This window comes from Schistocerca gregaria, chromosome 3 (assembly GCF_023897955.1).
Source record: "Schistocerca gregaria isolate iqSchGreg1 chromosome 3, iqSchGreg1.2, whole genome shotgun sequence".
Classification (NCBI taxonomy): Eukaryota; Metazoa; Arthropoda; class Insecta; order Orthoptera; family Acrididae; genus Schistocerca; species Schistocerca gregaria.
The window spans coordinates 739,046,437-739,063,674 of NC_064922.1; the positions used below are offsets into that span (position 1 = coordinate 739,046,437).

General features: G+C 41.2%; 1 protein-coding gene across 1 annotated transcript in view; it reads left to right on the forward strand.

Moving 5' to 3' along the window:
* The window catches only part of LOC126355592 (uncharacterized), a 632,860-nt gene that overhangs the window by 314 nt on the left and 615,308 nt on the right, over positions 1–17,238 (forward strand). The gene's annotated exons all lie outside the window — the stretch shown is intronic.

The window sequence follows — 17,238 nt, forward strand, 5'->3', positions numbered from 1 at the left end:
GACACTCAAGAAACTGCCGAAGCAGTTTTAATGAACTGTGGAAAGCGATACATTTCTTAAGTATTTTGCCTCGTGATGGTGGCAACATGCCTACATAGAAAAGCGCTTGATTGCTTTTGTGATCGTATATTCAGGAGCAACCCATTGTTGGCCGATCGCGGAGCCTGTATGGTTTTTCAAACAATGTCAGTAGTTTAGTACGCTGTCTGAGTTTCATGTATTTACGTAATTAAATTGACCACGTTCTGCTTTTCTACAGTTACAGTGTTAATGGAATTAACACCCATATCTAGCTGGACACAGAAGAACAAATCTAGGTTATTAGATTGAATGGAACTGACGAATTAACTTGTACCAAGATATCGGTGAAAAGAATGCGAATATTATTTTCTTAAGAAGACGTATCTTATCAAAACTTACCGGCGTATGATTTTCTTTTTTCTGACAAATAACAAACAAGTGCTAAGGGAACATGTGAACCGTTATAACGGGCTGTTGTGGTCTGTGGAACTGACAATTAGTTGTACCAGGATTTCGGTAAAAGGGAATGCGAATATTATTTTCCTAAGAAGACATACATAGATCTTAACGAAACTCATCGGCGTATGTTTTGCTTGTTTCTGACACAGAACAATAAACAAATGCTAAGGTAGAACGTGAACCATTACAACAGGCTGTTGTAGTCCATCCGCAACACATTATAAACGATTTGTCTAATTGGGTCAAATCACAAAACAGTAAGTCCGGGTGGATTCCCGGTATTTTTTCTGAACTTTCTGCTGATTTCAAATAACCAGAGTTGTCGAACGAATATGTAATTATCATACGGGACCTTGGGGAGAATTCCTGAAGTGGCCCCTTTTGCGAATCCTATTATTTTCTTTTCTTGTGAATGGAACAACTGCCGAGATAATTCACACTAACTGGTCTCTTAACTAGAGGCAACAAATAATGATACGTGAATCGTAATAAAAATGTGTGTGTTAAACATGTGTGTGGCCATGTGCAAGTGAACGTTGCTGAATAGGATGTAACATAGCAAAAATTTGATGAAGCCTTGGTGAAAAATTTGAGGAGTTGGAGTGAAACAGATTTTTTTTTTTCTTCAAACAGAAATAGAGATTTACGCACGAATATCTAAAGGAAACAGCGTTTAGCCCCTGTAGGTATGTAAAATCTAACAGAACTCTTGATATACCGGTACGTAAATTGTTGAAGTGTTGCAATAAGGAAACTGTGACAGGAGTTTGCGCTCAGGTGCCACACCGGTCTTCCCTCACGCATCGGATAAAATCTCTGAAATGCGACAAGCACCAGATCAAGGTACAAGGGGCACGAATTGATCAATGCAATAATAAGAAAATAAGTTAGTTTTCTTTTGTTTCTTGTAGTTGGTGGTGGTGTCTCAATCCGAGAACTGGTTTGGTGCAGCTCTCCACGCTCTCCATCCTTTGTCAGCCAGTTCGTCTCGAAATAACTACGAGGGCATCTCCATTACCAAACGAACGACGTGTCGTATCAACATTGTCATTTAGTCAAGTTGTGCCATATAATTTTTTCTTCCCCAGTTCGATTCAGTACCTCCTCATTATTTATCCGTTTTACCTCTTTCAATCGCCAGCGTTCTTTTGTAGCTTCTACTTATTCTCTTCGTATCTGAACCTCTTATCGTGCACGTTTCTCTTCCCATCAAGGCCACACTCCAGACAAATACCTTCTGAAAAGACTTTCTAACAATTAAATTTATAGCAGATGCTAACAAATTACTGTTTTTCAAACGTTGCTTCTCGTGCTACAACCAGTCCGCATTTTACATCCTCTGTGCTTCGACCATAGTCAGTTACTTTGTTGCCCAAATGTCTAAACTGATCTACCTTCAGTGTCTCATTTCCAAATCCCATTCCCTCAGCATCGCCTGATTTAATTCTACTACATTCTAGTACCCTTGTTTTACTTTTGTCGATGTTCATCTTATAACCTCTTGACGAGGCATAATCCACTCCATACAACTGCTCTTCTAAGTTCTTTGCTTTAGCACCCTTTCCAAATTTCTCCTTGGTTTCTGTTACTGCCGGCTGCGGTGGTCTCGCGGTTCTAGGCGCACAGTCCGGAACCGTGCGACTGCTACGGTCGCAGGTTCGAATCCTGCCTCGGGCATGGATGTGTGTGATGTCCTGAGGTTAGTTAGGTTTAAGTAGTTCTAAGTTCTAGGGAACTGATGACCACAGCAGTTGAGTCCCATAGTGCTCAGAACCATTTGAACAATTTTTTTTTTCTCTTACAGCTTGCTCAGTGCACAAATTCAGTAATATCGAAGATACGCTATAACCCTGTCTCACTCCCTTCTCAACCACAGCTTCTCTTTCACACCATTCGACTCTTCTAACAGCCGCATGGTTTCTCTACGAGTTTTAAATAACCTTCCTCTAACTGTATTTTCCCGCGCTACCTCCAGAAATATAAAGAGTGTTTTGCAGTAAACATTGTCAAAAACGATCTACAATTGCTATGAACATAGATTTTCCTTTGCTTAACCTATCTTCAAAGATAAGTCGTTGGGTCAGTATTGCCCCGCATGTTCCAACATTTGTCTGGAGTCCAAACTGATCTTCCCCAAGGTCAGTTTCCGCTAGTTTTTCCATTCATCCGTCAATAAGTTGTATCATTATATTGCAAGCATGAATTATTTTACTGATGGTTTGATAATATTCACGTCTGACAGAATTTCTTTTCTTTGGGATTGGGATTATAATTTCTTCTTGAAGTCTGAGGGTTTTTGCCTATCTCATATGTCTTGCACACCAGATGGAATAGTTTCCTCAGATGGTAGAGTTTTGTTATGGCTGACTCTCCCATGGATATCAGTAATTCTGTGGCAATGTCGTCTACCGCCAGGGGTCTTGTTTCAACTTAGCTCTGTCAGTGCATTGTCGAATTCTTCTCGCAATGTAATATATCCCTTCTCATCTTTATCTACATCCTCATCCTTTCCTATAATATTCCCTTAACGTTCGTTTCCCTTGCACAGCCCTTTTATACAGAAAGTGGACGAAAGCGATTGAAGGGTAGCGGTTTGTTAGGGTAGAGCAAAAAAAGCGCCAAGGGGAAAAAACCTCTGCAACGGTAGGACGGGCAGTAAGGGCAGAAGCGCATGCAAGGTGTGGTTATGTTAGTGCGAGGTATCGTTCATCGTTACCTTCGTCGTTGCGGGTGCTCGTTAGAAAAAAAGAGATAGGGCTCCTCCACGCCCGCACCAACGTGGTGACCAGACCAAAAGTTCTACTGTCACCTCCGTCAACATGTTAGTTATCTATTAGGGGGCTCACAGGATTCTGGACTGTGATGTTATCCGTGCGTCTGGGTAAGACTACGCATTAACACGGCCCATCAGGTGATAGATAGTGGACGAGACGCGAATAAGGGTAGCAATGCCAAGGCTCGTGCCTTGGGAAAAAACCTCTGCGACAGTGGGTTGGGTAGTAAGAGAAATAGGGGCTTACTAACTGTGATAGTTCATGCAAGGTTGGGTTTGTTAGTATGGGTATCATGCATCATTACCGTGGCAAGCGATGACGATGTATCCCAGTTTGCTGCAGCCACTGCATTCCTGGGACAATCAAGATCGTTATATAGTAGTGGGAGACCGGCCATAGATCATCTCACTGTGTGGGGGATGTGTGGAGCTTGTCTGCATGCTGTGTACGGTACGGCTTCCCTGCGTGGTGCCAGTTATTCGGCAAGTGTATTCCAGCTGGATATCCAGTAATGGCGTCTGATTAACAGAGGCTCACCTGTACTGTTGTGTTTGCGTGTACTTGGCCATAGATGTTAGGTCTTTACAAGTATGTATTTTGGTCTTTTATGTTTCCATCTATGGTTGTGGTCGTATTTCCCCAGATTCAGAATAAACGGGTTCTGCGAATGTCTGGAGTTTCTGTATAGTCTTGTGGTGAGTTTGTGGATTACCTTCGTGAGAGTCTCAAGTCGGTATTCGTGGTGAAGGTCAGCGATGCGTGTGTATCGTGGTATATGGCTTATGATTTTGAGTACTTTGATTTGTATGAGCTGCAGGCGCGTGGGCGCATCGTATCCCCAGGCAGGAGCTGCGTACGTCGGATAAGTGTCATGTACATGGACCTCTACACCCTTCTGTTCAGTGTGCTACGCCTGTTGAGCATAGGGTAGAGCTGTTTCAGCCTCGCGCTTGCTCGGTTCTTCGTGTGTTGTACGTGGTCCCCCCAGAGTAATTTCCGGTCCAGCTAGACACCGAGGTATTTGACTTTCTCACGGAAACGTATTGGGCGTGCATGTAGAGTTATTGGTCTGCAGTATCGGTGTTTGCGCAATTGCTTCGGTCTTCTAGTGAACATAACGTCTTCGCACTTGTCGACGTTTACTCTAATACGCCATTTCTCCAACCAAGGCTCAGCCACTCTGAGTGCACGTTGTTGGGCCCGCTGCAGCTGCTGCGTCCCTGTAACAGTTCCAGGTAGCCATACATTAGTGGGCGATCGGTCATAGATCAGCTCACAGTGTAGGGTGTGTGTGTGGCTGGTTTGCGTATTGTGTACGGTATGGTTTCCCTGCGATTGCCTGTTTTTCGGCGGGTCGAGCATCTGGGGTTGCCAGTAGTAGCTGTGTTGCAGGGGCTCAGCAGTACTGTCGTGTTAGGGTGCTATGGACCATAGATGTTTAGTTTATTGCTAATAGTGTTATTGGTTTATTATGTTTCCATCTATGGTTGTGGTTCCCCAGAGACAGGATAAACGGGTTACGCGAGTGTCTCGTGTCTCGTGTTTCTGTATAGTCGTGTGGAGAGTTTTTGGAATACCTGCAAGATGGTATCTAGCCGATATTCTCGGTGAAGATCCGCGGTGCGTGTGTAGCGCAGAGCATTGCTTATGATTCTGAGTACTTTGTTCTGTACGAGCTGCAGACGGCGCAGGCGTGGGGGAGCAGCGTATCCCCAAACGGGAGCAGCATACGTCGTCAGAGGTCTCATAAGTGTGGTGACCATGGACCTGGACACCCTCCTATTCAGTGTGCTACGCGTGTTAAGCACAGGGCAGAGTTGTTTGAGCCTCGCGTTTGCTTTGTTGGTCACGTATTGAATGTGGTCCCCCCAGAGTAGTTTCCGGTCCAGCCAGACACCGAGGATGGGTGACCGTCCAGGTCTGCCCAGCGCTGTTGGTAAGGGCAGTGCACTCAGTCCTTATGAGACAATATTGAGAAGCTACTTGACAGAGCAGTAATGACTCCTTCACGAATACTGACAACGGCTGAGACAGCGTGTGCTGACCGCATGCCCCTCCATATCCGCATCCAATGACGCCCTTGGGTTGGGATGGCTCGACGGTCGGTAGGTGCTTTACCCTTCTGAGGCCTTTTCGGACGTAGTTCAGTTATACTTATTTACTTTCTGTATTATTCAATACATTGTCAGTTTTACATATGTATGCCAGTTAGCGAACACGGCCGGCCGGTGGTGGCCGAGCGGTTCTAGGCGCTTCAGTTTGGAACCGCGCGACCGCTACGGTCGCAGGTTCGAATCCTACCTCGGGCATGGATGTGTGTGATGTCCTTAGGTTAGTTAGGTTTAAGTAGTTCTAAGTTCTAGGGGACTGATGACCTGAGAATCAACAACGAGGAGCACACCACAGAACTGCTGATGCGCCTAAACACTTATCTGTTTGCAGTGCGAATTTTGTCAGACATGGAGACTACAAAAATGAAAAAGGTGGAATATTATGCCTACTTTTATTCCATAATATCATATGTGATTATTTTTTGGGGTGACTCATCAAGCCAAGCTAAAGTTTTCCAGGTCCAAAAAGTGAGACAAGAATTTTTGTGGTTGAACCCAGGAACAGAGGCCTGTTTAGGGAACTAGGGATATTAACTACTGATTCTCAACATTTGTATTTCATGATCGAATTTGTCATTAAAAATACATCTCTTTTTCAAACCAACAGCTCAGTTTATGGAATCAATACTAGGAGTAGCAATTAACTTCACAAAGATTTAATGTCACTTACTTTGGTCCATTATTCAGGGATACACATTTTTCATAACTTGTCAGCAGCAATAAAAAGTTTAACTACCAATAAAGTTCATTTTAAGAGGAGCCTGAAGGATTTATAAGTGGCTAACTCCCACCCCATTGATGAATCTCTTTGTAGAACCAACTGATGTGTGTATTATGTTGCTAATACTATTAAATAATGCGAGTGTTAGTACAATATGGCTTCTGTACAAATGCAATGTAGTAATGCGATCATTGTAGTTGAGTGTTGTAAAATGATTTTTCAGTTTAGTATTTATTACCTTCCAAATGGAAAGATGTTTAAACACTACTTGAGTCACTCCTCATCAATGACAGTCATTTCACTTGGGATCTGTGGAAAGTACACTAGCGGTTTTTTTCACTGTAAATGTTTATTGTGTATTATTTATTTATTTTGACATGTACATCTTGGAGGATCTCCTCACTATGGATCAATTGGAACGAAAAGTACATCTAATCTAATCTAATTATCAGTATGTTACCGATCATGCGGCACCAAACGTTGATCAAAAACCGAATTGGGAATAGTTTTACACCGTATCGTGAGAATTTTTCTGACCATCAATGATTATTGAGTTATTAATTCCATTCCGTGTAAGAGTAGCTTCATCGATGAATAGTGTATTTGAAAGCAAGTTACGAATGTCATTTATTCAGTGACAAAATTCAGCTGTGTGGCAATATTGCCAATATGAATATTGTAGACACCTGTACGGGAATTAGGGTCACACAAGTGTTCCGCGTGTAACGTTCGCCATACCCGTTTTCATGGGGCACTGATCCGTACTGAAAGTCGTCGTGTCCTGGTAAAAGGACTACGCTGCATTGTAGTGTATTCTTGTTTTTCGAACACTTTGTGCACCCTGGAGGATCTCCTCACTATGGATCAATCAGAACGAAAAGTACAGCTAATCTAATCTAATCTAATCATCAACATGTTGCCGATGATGCCTCACCAACCCAAATATAACACTTTTTCAAACCAGCTCACTGAATCATTACTAGAAATAAGAATAATCTTCACAGAGATTTAAAGTAATTTACTTTGATCCAAAAAGGTGTCGATTATTCAGGGTGACACAATTTCAGTAACGTACCAGCAGCAATAAAATGTTTCACCGGTTAGGAGGACCAGCTGATGTGTGTAACACATTAATAATATGAAATAATAAAGTTTTTAAACAAGTTTTCATTTAAAATGTAATAAACACTAAACTGAAAAATCATTTTACAACACTTAATTACAGTGAACGTATTACTGTTGCTTTTCCCGCACAGGTTGTTGAAGTACATGTTAAGAAGAAAAATGGGAATTCGGAAAAATAACTGTTGCATGCAGTTTGCTGAAACTCTGGCAAACACTCTACGATCAGGAATTCGACGTTTCGGAATGCATTGACGGCATTCTTCGACACCATCATGGGTTCTAGCGTCGAGGAAGGGGTAAACATAAACCATATCCGCATATTCTTGATTTGTGGCATTTTAGCCCGCGCGTATACAAACATAGTTGACGCCACTGATACGTTCTCGAACCCTGCTCTACTTCATTCGTATCACACCGTGGACAACGGCCTGTCCAGCGTGCTAATTTAATGGCAGAAAGATATCCCGAGCCAAGAGATTGAAAGCAAATGGGTAGGTTGGGCTAGAATAAAACGTCAAAGAGGTTGGATGGGTGACACACACACACACACACACACACACACACACACACACACACACACACACATACATACACGTGCGCGCCACTAGCCTAAAAATAAATGTACATTAAATGCGTCCTATCCCGGAAACCGTTCGGAATAGGACATATGTCCATGGAACGTTTTTTGCTTCAAATGAGCATACATGTCATATCCCTGAATCTTGGCCATTCTTGTACTTTCCTTACACTTTTCAGCTTTCCTTTCTTTACGTAGCACTTGTTTGCAGTCTGAGCTGCTTCCCTTTTTCCAAAGGTCTGCTTAATTTCCTTAGAAGTGACATCTGTTCATTCCCATAGTTATGCATGCTTCTACATCCTTTAGTTTCTTGTCTAGCCATTCCCGCTTTGCCATTTTGCGCTTCCTGTCACTCTCATTCTTAGACGTCTCATTTAATTTTACCCGCTTAACTTACTGCATTTCTTATATTTTCTCCTTTCACCAGTTAATCAGTAGCCGTCACCCCCGAGTCTTTAAAGGAGCAAACAGCCATATATGAAACAGCTTCAAATGACTGATTAACACATTAACTCACTTCTACGATAAATGTCTGACGTTAAGCAAGTAAAACCTTAAAGGCAACAGCTCACTGGCCCGCCGCATTGCGCGGGTGCTTCCGCTAACTTCAAACGCACTAGCCACACGGCACGCGGTTCTGCGATTGCCGCAGGTTACAACACATGGCCCTCCGAAAGCAGTGGTGTGTGGCCTAGGTCTGCAATCTGTTCTTCGGTCCCGTGGCAGTTCTTGCTCTCTCAGTCGTTTAGACCGCAATACGACGGACGGACAGAATTCATTTATTCGAATTGTTGGAAACAATAAATCGAAATGGTGTCTGTGGAAGATGCCGTGGCCATTTGATTCTTTGTATGTCGTTATAAGAATGAAAGACGCCTCAGAAGCAGCGTTTCTTGCAGAAGAAATACCGGTGGAGCTTTTGACACGTTGTACAAAGGGTCAAGAAAGTATCAGGATAAATGTGTTAATTACACAAGAATGGCAACATCACACTGCGACGAATTACTTTCAAAAATTAGGGGAACAGTAACTGGAATGACAACACACTTGTACTAATGCATAGATCCCGAGGAAAAGCTACTGGTAACAGGCAAACGTGTTAGTATTCTAGTTAAATATTTATGTGTCATCAGGTTTATTGTAACTAACATGGAAATGCCACTACTTTGGGATCACGGATCTACTTCAAACTTTGAACGCCTTTAAAGGCCATTAAAACAACATAACTCGCAAGTAGTAACGCCCACTACTCTGGCAATTTTGAGAAAATCGCAAGAGAAGTTTTACGCGTCTATTATGTAACTATTCCTGTATCTATGCGAAGGCGCCGGCTGTAAGAAGTCATTGTGGTCATGTGGTTAGCGTTCGCTCGATGTTACCAGTTCATGGACGTGGAGGTTCGAATCCCTGCATCACTTACTTCATAATCTGTATTTTTTCATCATTGGTCACATCATTTAATTTATTTGATATTTGACAAGTAATATAAGGAAAAAAAAACAAGTGCATTTTAATGAAGTTGTAGTGAATTTCGTATGTTATTTGACTAAGTAATATTGGTAATTAAATTTTCAAGAACGAGGGACAGGCTTGGAAAGCCTAAGTCAAACCTCGACAAATAAAGATGCGAATGGCGTTATTCACAATCAGTAATATAGTACGTTACAATGTGCACACCACAAGAGTAATGTACAACTACTCATCGAATGTGCTTTCGACATCACACGTTGCAGGATGATATTAGTCATACAGACACGGAAAACATAAAGTGAAATTTCATGCAAACACACGTGGATTTTTAATCATATTATCTCAAGTGTCATGTAAATTAAATAGTATGAACAGTGATGAAAAAATAGATTAATAATTAAGTTTGAGCAGGAGTCGAACCGTCACCTCATACGTGTTCGACTTATGAAGCTCGAGCGCTAATCACTTTGTTCGGTATTGTTCGTTTCGTTTCGTTTGGTCTGGACCGACGTCACATGACGCCCTCAAAAGTTGACTGTTGATTTTTTTGCTCAGTTTTTTTTTTATTACAGTGGACAGTCGGTCTCTGACCGAACACGCTGAGCTACCGTGCCGGCAAAATTTTTACTGATGCCTAGATTCGAACCCGGGTCTCCAATATACGAGCGAGACACGCTATCCATTCGCCACCCTCTTGCTCGATCACTAGACTACGATGAACTTTTGTCTCCAGCACCTATGCACAGACAGATGAGCCACGTAATAGACGCGTAAAACTTCTCTTGTAACTTTCTCAAAATTGCGCGAGTATTACACCTTGCTACTTGCACATTATGTTGTTTTAATGGCCTACTAAAGGAGTACAAAGTTTGAAGTAAATCTGTGATCCCAACGTCGGGGCCTCCCCTAGTAAATACATGGATTAGTGATACATACATTTTCATTGAAACTCACTTCTAATTGTCCGTAATGTTTCGTATGTTAAGTGGTTCGAAATGGTCACTTACTTGGAAATGATCTGATATCTTAAATGAAGTTTCTTGAGACGTCACGTTTGCCACATTTTCATGTACATTTGTGTAGCCAGTTGATGGCTCGAAGGTACTAATGAAATTGGTGTAACGTGGCTGTCGACAAAAAGCATCCATAATGACTTTCATAACTCAGGGTATCCATAAAATATCTTTACAACGTAAGAGTTTAATACATTTAAAACTATGCTATATATTAACAATTAGTTTTCGACATGTGATAACATAATTCATAAAGTTTTGTTTCCTCGTTCATACACATCAGTGTGCGTACCCTTAGTGGCATGGATAATGTCCAGTCGGAATTCCGTTTCTCTCCACGGATGATTCAAGAACGCCACGGTGACGCGTTCAAATGCATTGTGAATGCGTGCCAGCAAGTCCTGTAGGTCTCAAAGCTTCGTTCGCTAAACCAGAACCATTACAAAACCCTGCAGGAAAAAGTCTTGTGGTGAGGTCAGGGGATCGTAGCGGCCATCGAATTGGACCATCTCGTGCAATTCACCTATCCGGAAACTTTTCATGTAGAAATTGACGGGCAGTTAGAGACCAGTGAGGTGGTGCCCCATCCTGGTGGAATATGACGTCAGGCAGCAGGCGTTCGAACTGTGGCACAGCAAACTTTTGTAATATGTTCAGGTAAAAGCCATCGTTGACAGCAGACTCGATGAAGAAGAGGAGTCCATTGATATAAACGTGCATCAGTCTGCACCAAACCCATTGACTTTGAGACTGACTCTTTCTGTTTCACGTGTAATTTGAGGGTAGCCGGCCGGAGTGGCCGATCGGTTCTAGGCGCTACAGTATGGAACCGCGCGACCGCTACGGTTACCGGTTCGAATCCTGCCTCCGGCATGGATGTGTGTGATGTCCTTAGGTTAGTTAGGTTTAAGTAGTTCTAAGTTCTAGGGAACTGATGACCTTAGAAGTTAAGTCCTATAGTGCTCAGAGCCATTTGAAATATTTCAGGGTTCTGTGACCCAATATACGAATGTTATGACGATTCACTTTGTCGGATACATGAAACGTTGTCTCATCGGAGAAACAAGTATTTTCCAAAAAGTCATTGTTTTCGTTAATCTTGCCTAGCATATCCACTCCAAACTGTTTGCTCTGAGGTTTGTCCGTAGGCTTTAATGCCAGAAGCAGCTGCGCCCTGTAGGGATATAGCTGAAACCTCTTATGCAAGACATTGTGCACTGCTGACTGTCCCATTTCCAACTCTCTAGCCGCTATATGCACCGATTTTGTTGGACTCATCGCAAAGGCCTGCCGTACCCGGTCCACATTGACGTACGAAACATATGAAATGATGTATGCCAAGACGGAATAGTTGTTCGGGATGCTGGTTGCCTTCCATACGGTGTTCGAAAGATCCGTTACTTTTGTGTGAACCAGGCCACACGCTGAGCTTTCTGCTGTGGTGTCCATATTTTATCAGGCTTTCGTGTTCAATTTCGCGTCACCTGGAAGGTAAAAAAAAAATCCTTTGATTTATCACATGTTGAAAACCATTTGTTAATATCTACTATAGTTTTAAAATTATTAAAGTCTTAAACTGCAAAGATAATTTACGAACATCATGTATTAATTTTGGTTATTGCTTTCAGATGCTCAGGTACTTGTTTGAAACCGTTTAGCAATGTCTACAGAAAGTGACGGCCAGGGTCGTAATTTTTTGCCAGGCTTTCTTTTAATATTCAAACAAGCTGTATTCCTGCGTTCTAAGCTTCTGTGTCGTTAGCCTTTGTGTTATTCAGCGTAGAGAGGTCATGTGGTTCTTAAGTAGCTTCAACGTCTGTGTTCTGCTGTCCTACTTCAGCTGCACTAAAACTATCATTCGTGTTATTTCTTGGAACAACATTTACTAGAAACAGAAACTGGGTGAAGCAGACTCGTGGATTTGCGTTTAGCACCTGATCCGTTTTTCAAACTGCTAACTTTCCGATACTCTTGCGCAACACTCTCTCAGATTTTCCGTTTCTTTTGCAGTGACAGATCAGAAAAGAATTGTCTTGCGCCTTAGGTGCTTGGTTTCTGGATGTTGTGTTGATGATGTTCACCACGCCTGTCGCTTGGGAAAAACTACAGTCTGTAAAATTGTGCAACAAGTTTGCGAAGCGATATGGATCAACATGAAAACAGAATGTCTTCCCCAAACAACGACAGAATCTTAGACAGAGCTGAAAAGTATGACCGAGAGCAAATTTTTCTCATACTATAGGACCTATAGATGGAACACACATCCTTCTAATAAAGCCAGGCAACATGGAATCACTTTATTAGAATTATTAATTTTTGTTCAGTAATTTTAATGGTACATTGTGATAGCAATTATAGATTCATATATGCCGGTATTGGGGCATTCGTCGGTTTTTAAAGATTCGTTCCTGTACAAACAGCTGACACAAAGGAATTTAGGAATACCCAACGATGAGGAAAAGAAGGTATTCAAGACAAAATTCCTCATTTCATTGTTTGTGATGAAGCATTCAGCCTATCAGGCGATCTTTTATGACTCTGTGTAGGAAATAATCTAAATGAAAACTAAAGAATATTTAACTATCGATTAGCTAGACCGCATAGATACATTGAATGCATTTTGCCGGGTAAATGACGGATATTACATCGCCCTCTAAATGATAACATAACTTTGGCAAAGACACTGTAAAAGCTTGTTGTATTCTGCATAAGTTTACAGGTGAAAGACGGGGTGTTAATTTGGAGCTGATTTTATATACGTCACAAGAAGGGTTGGAGGACATTGATAAACAAGTTCAAATAGAAAACGTATTAGTTATCAGCAACAGACATGCAGTAGCAGATTATTTGTAAATTTAAATCCACTACAATGGTAAGATCGCTTCGCTTAACATCTGATGTAATAGATTCAAGCAAATGCAGAAAATGTAATTATATTGAAAAAATAAAAGTCGAAAAACTTAACCTAACTTCTCCGTTTCATCCTGTGACAATTCGTTTACCCCAAATAGGTCCACTGTCTGCCCCCGCATTTTAAGCTTTAAAATTCTCTCACTGTATTCATTCACCTTTACATTCCGGATATCTGGATTATTTTCCGTTTCGAAAATAATTTTCACTGTGTCGTTATCCATCGCAGCGTGACCGTGGCAAAAGTCTGGGGCGCAATGAGGCGACGTGCGTTGTCTCCCGCGCAGCGGTTGGCGAGTTTTCTGCGGGCGACAGCGGAACCACAGCTGTGTCCTTCCTACGTATAAGACTACGGAAACTGCAGCCACTCAATGTTCATGACGTCTTCTCTCCTGAATTATTTATCGTGAACTGACACAATTTGGCCGATACATTCAGATGCGGATACTGTCTGCAAAAATGTAGCGCAAATATTGTTAGTAGTAAAGAAGTAATATACTTAAATGTCGTGTCTGATGCTGAATTTTTGCTGCAGGAATAGAAAAAATTGTAAGCGATAAACACTGATTATTTATTTTGTGGGGGTTATAAGCGAGGAAAAGTTTCGATAAGGTTTGAGGTTATGTGTAAAATTGGTTCGAAGTCACTAAGTGCATTCATTCTCAAATACTGAATGAATATAGTCTGGGTAATATACTCACTGTGACTTATGCTGCCCCACGACATGTACGCAGTTCCTAATTTTAATAACTGACTTACTGTATCAAACCTTTAACGTAAGATCATGCCGCCCGGGGTCAGGGATTTTCTCTGCCTCGTGATGACTGGGCGTTGTGTGATGTCCTTAGGTTAGTTAGGTTTAAGTAGTTCTAAGTTCTAGGGGACTGATGACCATAGATGTTAAGTCCCATAGTGCTCAGAGCCATTTGAACCATTAAGATCATGCCTCTTAATGAGTATATTGAGAGTGTTTTAAATATGTTCAATAATTGTACGAAAAATCCAAAATAAATTTTTGTTGCCCCTCGAAGCTGTTAGACAGGCAACCTGCAACTGGAACAAGATGGTATTTTAGCCATTTAGTCTTGTAGATACCTTGTGCGTTACCTAAGGATTTCTACTGGGCTTTGTCTTTTTTACCTATCTCATTCTCTTCCGTTTGCACCATTTCATCCTTCAAGGCTACCCATTCGTCTTCTGTGGTATTCCTGAAAATTTAAGCTACTTCTCATTCTTTCAACTTATCTAAGTACATCTCCCTAATTTCGTGCCTTTCTGCAGTTTCTTCACTTTTAATCTATGGTTCACAACCAACGACCTACCACGAAGTAATTATCAGAATGCGACAAAAATCGGTAGATGTGATGTAAAAGCACAGAAAAACAAGTTATTAAATTGTTATACTTTGAGAATAATTGGATAATTTATTCAAAAGAAAGAGCTTCAAAGATTGTGCAAGTCAGTAACGCTCTGATCCACCTGTGGCCCATATGCAGGCAGTTATTCGTTTCGGCATAGCCTGATACGGCTGTAAATTGTCCTCCTGAATGATATCGTGCCAAATTCTGTCCAAGTGGAGTGTTAGATCGTAAAAATTCCAAGCTGGTTGGAGGGACTGGCCCACAAGGCTCCAAACGTTCTCAATTGGGGAGACACTCGGCGACCTTGCCGGCTAAGTTAGGGTTTGGCAAACACGAAGACAAGCAATAGAAACTTCAGCCGTATGTGAGCAGGCATTATCTCTGAGGTTTTGTCTTAGTGTATTTTACAGTTTAAAATCTGACATCCCAGGCCTTGTCTTACAATTATGTTATCTATATGAAATCCTGTGTCTTCAGGTCTCTTCTTCATGCACAACTATTTTTCATGATTTTTAAACAATGTATTAGCATTTATTAATTACCCTTTGTGCAAAATTCGACCCTGTGGCTTCCCCTCTCATTCATTTCCCCTAGTCTATGTTCTCTTTCTTATTTTTCTTCTCTTCCTTTTCCTACTATCGAGTTCCAGTCCCCCGTCACCATTAAAATTTTCGTCTCCGTTAAATATCTCAGTATTTGTCGCATCATACGTTCGATTTCAGCTTCATCATATGAACATTTACTGTTGTGGTGGATTTCGGCGTCGTGCCTATCTTGGCTACGATAGTGCGTTCACTATTCTGTTCATGGAAGCTTACACCCATTCCTGTTTTCTTATTCGTTGTTTGACCTACTCCTACGTTACCCGTATTTGATTTTTTATTTATAAACCGGTACTCGCCTGGCTGTTCTTCCTGCCACTGCACTTCTTTAATTCTCACTGTACCTAATTTGTCCATTACCTTTTAAGTTGTCTAACCCACCTACTCTGTTAAAAGATCTTAGCAAGGCAGTTTTGTTGACGCTAGTATATCAACAGCTTACAGCAATTGCAGGGTTATTAGATACTTAAGATATCATAAATTCACACCAGCATGCTAGCGGATCACATAATCTGCTGCCTTACCTCTATAGTTTTTACTTACGTATGTGTCTGTGGATAAAGTTACAAGCAATTATTTCCGTTGTAATAAGTTTGCCGCAATAATCCTATCACTTTTATAGTTTAATTGTGTTTGTCTTGTCCACAAATACTTTATTAATTTTCGGGGACGCGTTTTGACAACTGATCATCTTCGAAAGGACATAAAATAGATTGCTACAAAGTATCTCGTAGTTGACGAGATCTATTTATGTACTTTTGGTGATGATCGCTGGTGGAAACGCGTTAGGAAAGTAATGTAATATTTTTGATCAAGACAAACATACAGTTAAATTAAACTAAGATAGTTACATCATATTTTACAGTCATACAATACATTTCAAATATCTCTTTCGCCTTCCATGATAGGGCAGTGCTCGATATTGCGGACAGTGTATTTTTGTCTCTGTCACGTCGACATTCAGTCAAGTTTGGATCATAGCAAATAAATCTGGATTCGTTTTTTTCCAGTGATGTTTGTTACCGAATAGACTATGTTTTAACTATGCCTTAGATCAAAACTGATTTTTACAGCACAGAAACTGAAGGAATTCTGAGAATTTTGTAGAGATGAAGACTTGCAGTAGACCCTAACAATATTTAATATTTTTAGTGTACTCTTTTTTACGGCTTCACACTTTGTCAGAAATAGCCTGTTTTTCCTCACTCATTGCTTATCTCTTTATCTACGTGCGTTTCTCTCACCTGGAGTGTTGCCGCTTTTCTAATAACTGAAGCTCAATATAACTGCAGTACTAAACTTAACTTACAAGGAAAATAAAGACACTCTTATGTTTATGCCATTAATAGTTTCTATGAAAACGTTGAAAGGAAAAGAGAAGAGCTCCCAATTTCTGCAAATCACTGGTGCAAAGCTGCCTACATAATTAATTTGTAAGCTTTTGCTGTGTCATCGATTTTCTTCCCTTCTTTCAATGTCCCCTTACTTAAAATTGTGGCATTTAGTGTACCGCCGCCAATGAGATCAGTAGAAACTTAACTCGCGCAAATGTCATCGCACACTGCATATTTCGTTCCGCAGTTGCTTTCAGCAATTCTGATTGATCCTTAACGTCAAGATAATGATGAACTGTGAAGCTAGTCCCTTCAATAAACCATAGAACTGTGGTAAGTTTGACTAAAGGATAAAGCAACAACTGAAATAAAGCGTGTCAAGCGAATACATGTAAGTGTGTGAATTGGAATGAAAGTATTATGTTCTTTTGTGGACAAAGGTGTAAGTAGGCTGTTTAGGTTTTCTTGTTGGTAACGCCACATAGCGCTCGGTATGAAAAAATCACTGGCTGTGCCGTGTGCAGTCTGTGTTTAGTTTGCATTGTTGTCTGCCATTGTAGTGTTGGGCAGCGGCAGCTGGATGCTAACAGCGCGTAGCGTTGCGCAGTTGGAGGTGAGCCGCCAGCAGTGGTGGACGTGGGGAGAGAGATGGCGGAGTTTTGTAATTTGTAAGACTGGATGTCATGAACTATCATATATATTTTGACTATTAAGGTAAATACACTGTTTGTTCTCTATTAAAATCTTTCATTTGCTAACT